Source organism: Scyliorhinus torazame, chromosome 14 (assembly GCF_047496885.1).
Source record: "Scyliorhinus torazame isolate Kashiwa2021f chromosome 14, sScyTor2.1, whole genome shotgun sequence".
Lineage (NCBI taxonomy): Eukaryota > Metazoa > Chordata > Chondrichthyes > Carcharhiniformes > Scyliorhinidae > Scyliorhinus > Scyliorhinus torazame.
Window position 1 is genome coordinate 155,837,684 of NC_092720.1, and position 12,865 is coordinate 155,850,548.

General features: G+C 46.3%; 1 protein-coding gene across 1 annotated transcript in view; it reads right to left on the reverse strand.

Annotated features, from left to right (window-relative positions):
* LOC140390099 (antigen peptide transporter 1-like) overlaps positions 1 to 7,880 on the reverse strand; it is a 79,445-nt gene extending 71,565 nt beyond the window's left edge. Inside the window, exon 1 of the mRNA XM_072475005.1 lies at positions 7,659 to 7,880. The gene's annotated coding sequence lies outside the window, so the exon portion shown is untranslated. The remainder of the gene's footprint in view (positions 1 to 7,658) is intronic.
* Positions 7,881 to 12,865: the final 4,985 nt, after the last annotated feature.

A 12,865-nucleotide genomic window follows, 5' to 3' on the forward strand; every position in this document is an offset into this window, starting at 1 on the left:
CTGTTCAAGAAAGGGAATAGGAATGACCCTGGTAATTATAGGCTGGTTAGTCTTACTTCGGTGGTCGGCAAGTTAATGGAAAAGGTCCTGAGGGATAGGATTAATGACCATTTGGAAAGATGCAGCTTAATCCGGGATAGTCAACACGGATTCGTGAAGGGTAAGTCTTGCCTCACAAATTTGATTGAATTCTTTGAGGAGGTAACTAAGTGTGTAGATGAAGGGAGAGCAGTTGATGTTGTATACATGGATTTCAGTAAGGCGTTTGATAATGTTCCCCATGGTCGGCTCATGAAGAAAATAAGGAGGTGTGGGATCGAGAGAAATTTGGCCAATTGGATAAGTAACTGGCTATCTCATAGAAGACAGAGGGTGGTGATGGATGGAAAATTTTCAGACTGGAGACCAGTTACCAGTGGTGTACCACAGGGATCAGTGCTGGGTCCTCTGCTATTTGTGATTTTTATCAATGACTTGGAGGAGGGGCTGAAGGATGGGTCAGTAAATTTGCTGATGTCACCAAGATTGGTAGAGTAGTAGATGAGGTGGAGGGCTGTTGTAGGCTGCAAAGAGACATTGATAGGATGCAGAGCTGGGCCGAAAAATGGCAGATGGAGTTTAACCCTGATAAGTGCGAGGTGATTCATTTTGGTAGGACAAATTTGAATGCGGATTACAGGGTCAACGGCAGGGTTCTGAGGAATGTGGAGGAACAGAGATCTTGGGGTTCATGTCCACAGATCTCTGAAGGTTGCCACTCAAGTGGATAGAGCCGTGAAGAAAGCCTATAGTGTGTTAGCGTTTATTAACAGGGGGCTTGAGTTTAAGAGTCGTGGGGTTATGCTGCAACTATACATAACCCTGGTGAGACCACATTTGGAGTATTGTGTGCAGTTCGGGTCACCTCACTATAGGAAGCATTGGAAAGGGTGCAAAGGATATTTACCAGGATGCTGCCTGGTTTGGAGGGTAGGTCTTATGAGGAAAGGTTGAGGGAGCTAGGGCTTTTCTCTTTGGAGCGGAGGAGGATGAGAGGTGACTTAATAGTGGTTTATAAGATGATGAGGGGGATAGATAGAGTGGACGTTCAGAGACTATTACCTCGGGTGGATGTAGCTGTTACAAGGGGGCATAACTATAAGGTTCAGGGTGGGAGATATAGGAGGGATGTCCGAGGTAGGATCTTTACTCAGAGAGTGGTTAGGGTGTGGAATGGACTGCCTGCTATGATAGTGGAGTCGGACACTTTCGGAACTTTTAAGCGGTTATTGGATAGGCACATAGAGCACACCAGAATGACAGGGAGTGGGATAGCTTGATCTTGGTTTCGGACAAAGCTCGGCACAACATCGAGGGCCGAAGGGCCTGTTCTGTGCTGTACTGTTCTATGTTCTAAATCGGATGAAAATGATTTAAAAAACCATGTTAATTCTGCCCGATTGCCTTGAATTTCATGAGCGATAATGTCTCTAACATTCTCACATTTCTTCCAACATTTTCCCTAAAAATGAGGTTAAGCTCACTGACCTGTAGTTTCCTGCTTTCTGTTTCCCTCCTTTCTTGAACAAAGGAGTTACATTTGCTACCATCTAATCTAATGGAAACTTCCCTGAAAGGAGAGGCACTGCTCTTTGAGCATGTGTCGATCTTTACTGGAACACTATAGCAGAGCAAGGACAGAGATTAGAGTGAAGAAAATGGAGAATTGAACTGGCCGAGGACAGAGAGGTCAGAGTTGAAGTGAGGTGAAAACGGAGGGGGTAACAGGGAAGATATTCGGCTGGATTCTCTGCTGGCGGGAATCTCCATTTTGCCGACAGCACACTCACGCCCATGGATTTCCTGACGGCATGGGGGTGTCCACAATGGGAAACTCCATTGGCCGGCTGCGGCAGGATGGAGAATCCTGCCCATTATATCTCCTGTGTTTACACAGAAACATGGCGCAGGGAAGGGATTGTGTGTTGGGAGTGACTGAGGAATGGACAAGGGTATCACAGAGCAAACCACTCCTTTGCAAAGCTGAACAGGAAGGGGAGGGGGAAATGTGTTTGGTGGTGGCATCAAGCTGGAGGTGGAGGTTAATCTAGGTTAGATATAGCAGCACAGAGTGCATCTGGGTTAAATATAGCACCAGAGTTTAGCCAGGGCTAAATATAGCGCCTTGTGCTTTAACCTGTGTGGACTAGCGCAGTTGGCTTGACAGCTGGTTTGTGATGCAAAACAAGGCCAACAGCGCAGGTTCAATTCCCGTACCGGCTGAGGTTATTCATGAAGACCCCTCCTTCTCAACCTTGGCCATCGCATGAGGTGTGGTGATTCTCAGGTTAAATCTCCACCAGTCAGATCTCCCTCTCAAAGGGGAAAGCAGCCTGTGGCCATCGGGGACTATAGCAACTTTACTATTACACCATGGGTTACAGGACACTCTCGCCTAGGGTAAAAGCAGTAATCATTGAAAGATACAGAGCTATATCCGTACCCAACGCTTTACAGTCAGGAGGAAAGCTACAGCTAGCTCCTTCTGAACTGAATTGAACCATTTGTTTATCTTGGAGTTCTGCCCTGTATGATAATGATTCCACCTTGCAAAGCTTTGTCGAGAAGTCAAAAGCCCTGGGTGGGCAAATAAACATCTCTTGTTCAATAATCCCCATAAATATCATCCCTGATGTACACATTGCTTCAGGATGTGTATATTATAACAGGATATGTACATTATCCCACAGTATATATCTTATAACTGGATGTGTACATTGTCCAACAATATGTATCTAATACCAAAACGTACATGGTTGTGATATATGTATGCTATTCCTGGATGTGTGCATGATCCAAAGCTACGATATTATCCCTGGATATATACATGGTCCTGGGTTATGTATATTATACCCGGATGTGCACGTGGCCCTGGGTTATGTATATTATCCCTGGATGTGTACATGTCCCTGGATTATGTGTTTTATACTCCGACGTGTACATGGGCCTGGGCTATGTGTATTATCCTGGATGTATACATGGTTCTGGGTTATGTATATAGTCCCCAGATATGTACAGGGTCCAGGGTTATGTACATTATCCTGGTTGTGTACATGGTTCTGGATTATATAATTATCCCAGATGTGTACATGGTCCAGATTTATGTACATTATCCCAAATGTGCATGGTCCAGGGTTATGTAAATTATCCCAGGTGTGTACATGGACAGGGTTATGTGGATTATCCCAGGATGTGTACATGGTCCAGGGTTATTATATTATCACGGATGTGCACATGGTCCAGGATTATGTAGATTATCCCTGGACGTGTACATGGTCCAGGGTTATTATATTATCACGGATGTATACATGGACAGGGTTATGTACATTATCCCAGGTGTGTACATGGTCCAGGGTTATGTGGATTATCCCAGGATGTGTACATGGTCCAGGGTTATATTATCATGGATGTGTACATGGTCCTGGATTATGTACATTATCCCAGATGTGTATATGGCCCAGAGTTATGTACATTATCCTAGATGGGTACATGGTTAGGGTTATGTACATTATCCCAGATGTGTACATGGTCCAGGGTTATGTACATTATCCCAGGTGTGTACATGGTCCAGGGTTATGCGGACTATCCCTGGACCTGTACATGGTCCAGCGTTCACAGATGTGTACATGGACAGGGTTATGTACATTATCCCTGGATGTGTACATGTTCCAGGGTTATGTACATTATCCCTAGAACTAATGCAGCAGGGGCATGGGAACCTGGATTATAGTTTTAGAGTACGGGAGAATGAGAGTATAGAGGTCAGGAGCACAGATTTGACGTCGCAGGAGGGGGCCAGTGTGCAGGTAGGTGGTTTGAAGTGTGTCTACTTCAATGCCAGGAGTATACAAAATAAGGTAGGGGAACTGGCAGCATGGGTTGGTACCTGGGACTTCGATGTTGTGGCCATTTTGGAGACATGGATAGAGCAGGGACAGGAATGGATGTTGCAGGTTCCGGGGTTTAGGTGTTTTAGTAAGCTCAGAGAAGGAGGCAAAAGAGGGGGAGGTGTGGCGCTGCTAGTCAAGAGCAGTATTACGGTGGCGGAGAGGATGCTAGATGGGGACTCATCTTCAGAGGTAGTATGGGCTGAGGTTAGAAACAGGAAAGGAGAGGTCACCCTGTTGGGAGTTTTCTATAGGCCTCCAAATAGTTCTAGGGATGTAGAGGAAAGGATGGCGAGGATGATCCTGGATAAGAGCGAAAGTAACAGGGTAGATATTATGGGAGACTTTAACTTTCCAAATATTGACTGGAAAATATATAGTTCGAGTACATTAGATGGGTCGTTTTTTGTACAGTGTGTGCAGGAGGGTTTCCTGACACAATATGTTGGCAGGCCAACAAGAGGCGAGGCGACGTTGGATTTGGTTTTGGGTAATGAACCTGGCCAGGTGTTGGATTTGGAGGTAGGAGAGCACTTTAGGGACAGTGACCACAATTCGGTGACGTTTACGCTAGTGATGGAAAGGGATAAGTATACACCGCAGGGCAAAAGTTATAGCTGGGGGAAGGGCAATTATGATGCCATTGGACGTGACTTGGGGGGATAGGTTGGAGAAGTAGACTGCAAGTGTTGGGCACACTGGATAAGTGGAGCTTGTTCAAGGATCAGCTACTGCGTGTTCTTGATAAGTACGTACCGGTCAGGCAGGGAGGAAGGCTTTGAGCGAGGGAACCGTGGTTTACCAAAGAAGTGGAATCTCTTGTTAAGAGGAAGAAGGAGGCCTATGTGAAGATGAGGTGTGAAGTTTCAGTTGGGGCGATGGATAGTTACAAGGTAGCGAGGAAGGATCTAAAGAGAGAGCTAAGACGAGCAAAGAGGGGACATGAGAAGTATTTGGCAGGTAGGATCAAGGAAAACCCAAAAGCTTTCTATAGGTATGTCAGGAATAAGCGAATGACTAGGGTAAGAGTAGGACCAGTCAAGGACAGGGATGGGAAGTTGTGTGTGGAGTCTTAAGAGATAGGCGAGATACTAAATGAATATTTTTCGTCAGTATTCACTCAGGAAAAAGATAATGTTGTGGAGGAGAATGCTGAGACCCAGGCTATTAGAAATGATGGCATTGAGGTACGTAGGGAAGAGGTGTTGGCAATTCTGGAAAGGCTGAAAATAGATAAGTCCCCGGGGCCTGATGGGATTTATCCTATGATTCTCTGGGAGGCCAGGGAAGAGATTGCTGGACCTTTGGCTTTGATTTTTATGTCACCATTGGCTACAGGAATAGTGCCAGAGGACTGGATAGCAAATGTGGTCCCTTTGTTCAAAAAGGGGAGCAGAGACAACCCCGGCAACTATAGACCGGTGAGCCTCAAGTCTGTAGTGGGTAAAGTCTTGGAGGGGATTATAAGAGACAAGATTTATAATCATCTAGATAGGAATAATATGATCAGGGATAGTCAGCATGGCTTTGTAAAGGGTAGGTCATGCCTCACAAACCTTATCGAGTTCTTTGAGAAGGTAGACGAGGGTAGAGCAGTTGATGTGGTGTATATGGATTTCAATAAAGCATTTGATAAGGTTCCCCACGGTAGGCTATTGCAGAAAATACGGAGGCTGGGGATTGAGGGTGATTTAGAGATGTGGATCAGAAATTGGCGAGCTGAAAGCAGACAGAGGGTGGTGGTTGATGGGAAATGTTCAGAATGGAGTTCATTTACAAGTGGCGTACCACAAGGATCTGTTCTGGGGCCGTTGCTGTTTGTCATTTTTATCAATGACCTAGAGGAAGGCGCAGAAGGGTGGGTGAGTAAATTTGCAGACGACACTAAAGTCGGTCGTGTTGTCGACAGTGAGGAAGGATGTAGCAGGTTACAGAGGGACATAGATAAGCTGCAGAGCTGGGCTGAGAGGTGGCAAATGGAGTTTAATGTAGAGAAGTGTGAGGTGATTCACTTTGGTTGGACGGAATAACAGGAATGCAGAATATTTGGCTAATGGTAAAGTTCTTGGAAGTGTGGATGAGCAGAGGGATCTAGGTGTCCATGTACATAGATCCCTGAAAGTTGCCACCCAGGTTGATAGGGTTGTGAAGAAGGCCTATGGAGTGTTGGCCTTTATTGGTAGAGGGATTGAGTTCCGGAGTCATGAGGTCATGTTGCAGCTGTACAAAACTCTGGTACAGCCGCATTTGGAGTATTGCGTACAGTTCTGGTCACTGCATTATAGGAAGGACGTGGAGGCTTTGGAGCAGGTGCAGAGGAGATTTACCAGGATGTTGCCTGGTATGGAGGGAAAATCTTATGAGGAAAGGCTGATGGACTTGAGGTTGTTTTCGTTGGAGAGAAGAAGGTTAAGAGGAGACTTAATAGAGGCATACAAAATGATGAGGGGGTTAGATAGGATGGACAGTGAGAGCCTTCTCCCGCGGATGGAAATGGCTGGCATGAGGGGACATAGCTTTAAACTGAGGGGTAATAGATATAGGACAGAGGTCAGAGGTAGGTTCTTTATGCAAAGAGTGGTGAGGCCATGGTATGCCCTACCGGCAACAGTAGTGAACTCGCCATCATTGAGGGCATTTAAAAGTTTATTGGATAAGCATATGGATGATAATGGCATAGTGTAGGTTAGATGGCTTTTGTTTCGGTGCAACATTGTGGGCCGAAGGGCCTGTACTGCGCTGTATCGTTCTATGTTCTATGTTTACATAGTTCAGGGTTATGTACATTATCCCTGGGCATGCATATGGGTTATGTACATTATCCATGGATGGAGACATGGTTCAGGGCTTTGTACATTATCCCAGATGTGTACATGGTTCAGGGTTGTGTACATTATTCCTGGATGTGTACATGGTCCAGGGTTATGTGGATTATTCCTGGATGTGTACATCGTCCAGGGTTATGTATATTATAACCTTAATTGTGCACAAAGTAAAATTGAAATCTGTGGGATTAGAGGGGCTGTGTCATCCTGGAAACTAAATTGGCTACAGGACAGAAAGAAAAGAGCAACGGTGAATAGTTCATCAGACTGGACACAAGTATTCAAGTAGAGATAAACAGATGTTTTGCAGACAAATGGGGTCAGGGTTTATGGGGTGCTTCAGGGTAAGGGAGAGGTGCAGGCAGGAGAGGAGGCCACCACCACATCAGCCATGATGTTACTGAATGGTGCAGAGGGCTGAAGGGCCTACTCCTGCTCCTCAGTCAGGATGCAGTGGTGTCTCCCCCCCCTCCCCCCGGGTCAGGTCGAGGACCACTGCCCGGTTTATTATAAATGAGTGGAGTGGACTTGGGGCTGGGGAGTACAGTTGGAAAGTGAGTAACAGCAGACAACTCCAAACTACAGTGCGGAGGCTATAGTGACAGGCTCTAGGAGGTGAGGGAATAGACAGGCAGAGGAGATTTTAAACAGGAGTGTGAGGGGAGCGACAAGATTGTGGTGGGGAAAATTCGGAGAGGTTAATACAAAGCAGATGATACAGCAACACAGGCACTGGGAATGTCTTCACAGATATTCGGAGCAGAGAAGTAGGGAACAGTGCTATTTGAAGGCACACATAGACCTTGGTCCACACACACACAGAAAGTACAGTGCAGCACTGTGCCCACTAAGCTGTATCTGTGCCACTACCCATTTCCCGGAAAGAGGAGATCTCCTGTTCACTGACCTGGTTACTGGTTCGGCAGAGGCGCTCCTCGCTATTTCTGTTTTGACTGGATTGGTGTGTGTGTGTGTGAGAGAGAGACTCCGGGACCACACAGCGGGGCTCCGGGAGCCGGCTCCAGGAATGCAGGCTGCCGGCTCGGGGCTGGCGGTGCTCGGTTATCGGTGATCCCTCTCCCTCTCTGTCTGTCTGTGGATCGGGAATACCCCGGCTCAGAGCGGTTCCGCCTCTGATAAGTGTCAAAGCGAAAATGAAACCGATTTCAAACCGACTCCCCGCACAAAAATACTCTTTATCAGAGTGCTCAGCACAGTGTTTAATATATAAACAGTGTGTCCAATCCAGATAATGTTTCATCTATATACAAGATGCAGGGATGCACAATAGTGTGCGGGGCAAAATAATATACACGCATTATAGTCGTCAATATAATGTACACAGTCTGTACATTATGGCGATTTGTCATTATAATGTACATACAGTCTACATTATGGGGGATTTGTCAATATAATAAGAACAAAGAAAAGTACAGCACAGGAACAGGCCCTTCAGCCCTCCAAGCCCGTGCCGACCATGCTGCCTGACTAAACTCCAATCTTCTACACTTCCTGGGTCCGTATCCCTCTATTCCCATCCTATTCATGTATTTGTCAAGATGCCCCTTAAATGTGACTATCGTCCCTGCTTCCTCCACCTCCTCCGGCAGCGAGTTCCAGGCACCCACTACCCTCTGTGTAAAAAACTTGCCTCGTACATCTACTCTAAACCTTGCCCCTCGCACCTTAAACCTATGCCCCCTAGTAATTGACCCTCTACCCTGGGGAAAAGCCTCTGACTATCCACTCTGTCTATGCCCCTCATAATTTTGTAGACTTCTATCAGCTCGCCCCTCAACCTCCGTTGTTCCAGTGAGAACAAACCGAGTTTCTTCAACCGCTCCTCATATCTAATGCCCTCCATACCAGGCAACATTCTGGTAAATCTCCTGCACCCTCTCTAAAGCCTCCACATCGTTCTGGTAGTGTGGCGAAAAGAATTGAACACTATACCCCAAGTGTGGCCTAACTAAGGTTCTATACAGCTACAACATGACTTGCCAATTCTTATACTCAATGCCCTGGCCAATGAAGGCAAGCATGCCGTATGCCTTCTTGACTACCTTCTCCACCTGTGTTGCCCCTTTCAGTGACCTGTGGACCTGTACACCTAGATCTCTCTGACTTTCAATACTCTTGAGGGTTCTACCATTCACTGTATATTCCCTACCTGCATTAGACCTTCCAAAATGCATTACCTCACATTTGTCCGGATTAAACACCATCTGCCATCTCTCCGCCCAAGTCTCCAAACAATCTAAATCCTGCTGTATCCTCTGACAGTCCTCATCGCTATCCGCAATTCCACCAACCTTTGTGTCGTCTGCAAACTTACTAATCAGACCAGTTACATTTTCCTCCAAATCATTTATATATACTACAAACAGCAAAGGTCCCAGCACTGATCCCTGCGGAACACCACTAGTCACAGCCCTCCAATTAGAAAAGCATCCTTCCATTGCTACTCTCTGCCTTCTATGACCTAGCCAGTTCTGTATCTACCTTGCCAGCTCACCCCTGATCCCGTGTGACTTCACCTTTTGTACCAGTCTACCATGAGGGACCTTGTCAAAGGCCTTACTGAAGTCCATATCGACAACATCGACTGCCCTACCTGCATCAATCATCTTTGTGACCTCTTCGAAAAACTCTATCAAGTTAGTGAGACACGACCTCCCCTTCACAAAACCGTGCTGCCTCTCACTAATACGTCCATTTGCTTCCAAATAGGAGTAGATCCTGTCTCGAAGAATTCTCTCCAGTAATTTCCCTACCACTGACGTAAGGCTCACTGGCCTGCAGTTCCCGGGATTACCCTTGCTACCCTTCTTAAACAGAGGAACAACATTGGCTATTCTCCAGTCCTCCGGGACATCACCTGAAGACAGTGAGGATCCAACGATTTCTGTCAAGGACTCAGCAATTTCCTCTCTAGCCTCCTTCAGTATTCTGGGGTAGATCCCATCAGGCCCGGGGGACTTATCTACCTTAAAAAAATTTCAAGGCGCCCAACACCTCGTCTTTTTGGATCTCAATGTGACCCAGGCTATCTACACACCCTTTCCAGGCTCAACATCCACCAATTCCTTCTCTTTGGTGAATACTGATGCAAAGTAGTCATTTAGTACCTCACCCATTTCCTCTGGCTCCACACATAGATTCCCTTGCCTATCCTTCAGTGGGCCAACCCTTTCCCTGGCTACCCTCTTGCTTTTTATGTACGTGTAAAAAGCCTTGGGATTTTCCTGAACCATTTTTGCCAATGACTTTTCGTGACTCCTTCTAGCCCTCCTGACTCCTTGCTTAAGTTACTTCCTACTTTCCGTATATTCCACACAGGCTTCGCCTGTTCCCAGCCTTTTAGACCTGACAAATGCCTCCTTTTTCTTTTTGACGAGGTCTACAAATCTCTTGTTATCCAAGGTTCCCGAAAATTGCCATATTTGTCCTTCTTCCTCATGGTAACATGCCGGTCCTGAATTCCTTTCAACTGACACTTGAAAGCCTCCCACATGTAAGATAGTGATTTACCCTCAAACATCCACCCCCAATCTAGGTTCTTCAGTTCCCGCCTAATATTGTTATAATTAGCCTTCCCCTAATTTAGCACATTCACCCTAGGACCACTCTTATCCTTGTCCACCAGCACTTTAAAACTTACTGAATTGTGGTCACTGTTCCCGAAATGCTCCCCTACTGAAACTTCTACCACCTGGCCGGGCTCATTCCCCAATACCAGGTCCAGTACAGCCCCTTCCCTAGTTGGACTGTCTGCATATTGTTTTAAGAAGCCCTCCTGGATGCTCCTTACAAACTTTGCCCCATCTAAGCCCGTGGCACTAAGTGAGTCCCAGTCAATATTGGGGAAGTTGAAGTCTCCCATCACAACAGCCCTGTTGTTTTTACTCTTTTCCAAAATCTGTCAACGTATCTGCTCCTCTATCTCCCGCTGGCTGTTGGGAGGCCTGTAGTAAACCCCCAACATTGTGACTGCCCTCTCCTTATTCCTGATCTCTACCCATATAGCCTCACTGCCCTCTGAGGTGTCCTCCCGTAGTCCAGCTGTGATATTCTCCCTAACCAGTAGCGCAACTCCGCCACCCCTTTTACATCCCCCTCTATCCTGCCTGAAACATCTAAATCCTGGAACGTTTAGCTGCCAATCCTGCCCTTCCCTCAACTAGGTCTCTGTAATGGCAACAACATCATAATTCCAAGTACTAATCCAAGCTCTAAGTTCATCTGCCTTACCCGTAATACTTCTTGCATTAAAACATATGCACTTCAGGCCACCAGACCTACTGTGTTCAGCAACTTCTCCCTGTCTGCTCTGCCTCAGAGCCATACTGGCCCTATTCCCTAATTCTACCTCAATGCTCTCACCTTTTGACCTATTCCTCCCGTGCCCACCCCCCTGGCATACTAGTTTAAAGACTCCCGTGTGACACTAGCAAACCTCGCGACCAGGATATTTATGCCTCTCCAGTTTAGATGCAACCTGTCCTTCTTATATAGGTCACACCTGCCCCGGAAGAGCTCCCAGTGGTACAGACAATGGAAACCCACCGTCCTACACCAGCTGTTTAGCCATGAGTTTAGCTGCTCTATCTTCCTATTTCTAGCCTCACTGGCGCGTGGCACAGGGAGTAATCCCGTGATTACAACCCTAGAGGTCCTGTCTTTTAACTTTCTGCCTAGCTCCCTAACTCCTGCTGCAGGACCTCATGCCCCTTCCTGCCTATGTCATTAGTACCAATATGTACATTGACCTCTGCCTGTTTGACCTTCCCCTTCAGGATGCCCTCTACCCATTCAGAGACATCCTGGACCCTGGCGCCAGAGAGGCAACATACCATCCTGGAGTCTCTTTCACATCCACAGAAGCGCCTATCTGTGCCCCTGACTATAGAGTCCCCTATGACTATTGCTCTTCTGCGCTTTGACCCTCCCTTCTGAACATCAGAGCCAACCGTGGTGCCACTGCTCTGGCTGCTGCTGTTTTTCCCTGATAGGCTATCCCCCCCCCCCCGACAGTATCCAAAGGGGTATACCTGTTCGAGAGGGGGACAACCACAGGGGATTCCTGCACTAACTGCCTGCCCTTTCTGGTGGTCACCCATTTCTTTGCCTGCACCTTGGGTGTGACCACATTTATATAACTGCTATCTATGACACTTTCCGCCACCTGCATGCTCCTAAGTGCATCCAACTGCTGCTCCAACTGAACGATGCAATCTGTAAGGAGCTCCAGTTGGGTGCACTTTCTGCAGATGAAGCCACCCGGGATGCTGGAAGCCTCCCGGACCTGCCACATCTCACAGTCAGAGCACAGCACCCCTCTAATTGACATTCCGTCAATTAATTAGTGAATTAAATTTAAAAGTTAAAAAACATTACTGTTAACTATATGTTTCCTAGCACTAGATTTCTACTATAAATGTGAAAGCTAAATACAGTACTCTCTGATCTCTGGCTTAGATACCCCTCTAAATTATAATTAAGTAATTAGTTTACCAATGCTTAATTTTTTTAATTTAGCGTAGATTCCCAACCAGCCAATTAGGTCACAGCTTTTCTGTGATGCCACTTCAGTTTCTCCCCCCTCCCCCACACACACAATTTGAAAAGGTAATAAAAGTAAAAATGAGTAAAAATCACTTACTTACCTTCCGAGGGTCTCAGATGCTCTCTGGTTCTCTCCCTGCAGATTAAAAGTTACAGGCCAGAAGAAAGAAAGAGAACAAAGTGGTAGGGAAAAAGCACCTTCTCCAACTCTGCACCGAATTACCTCACTGCACCAAATTACCAAATTCCAAATTCCCACTCTGGATGTGTCTCACTCAGGCTGTGTCTCTTTGACCTGCGCAAATTTGTTTCATATAATGTACACAGTCTGTGCATTATTGGAGGATTGGTCAATATAATGTACACAGTCTATGCATTATGGGTGATTTGTCAATATAATGTACACGGTCTGGACAGTATGGGCGATTTGTCAATACGATGTACACACGGTCTGTGCATTATGGGTGATTTGTCATTATAATGTACACGCAGTCTGTACATTATGGGGGTTTTGACAATATAATGTACACACAATCTGCGCATTATGGG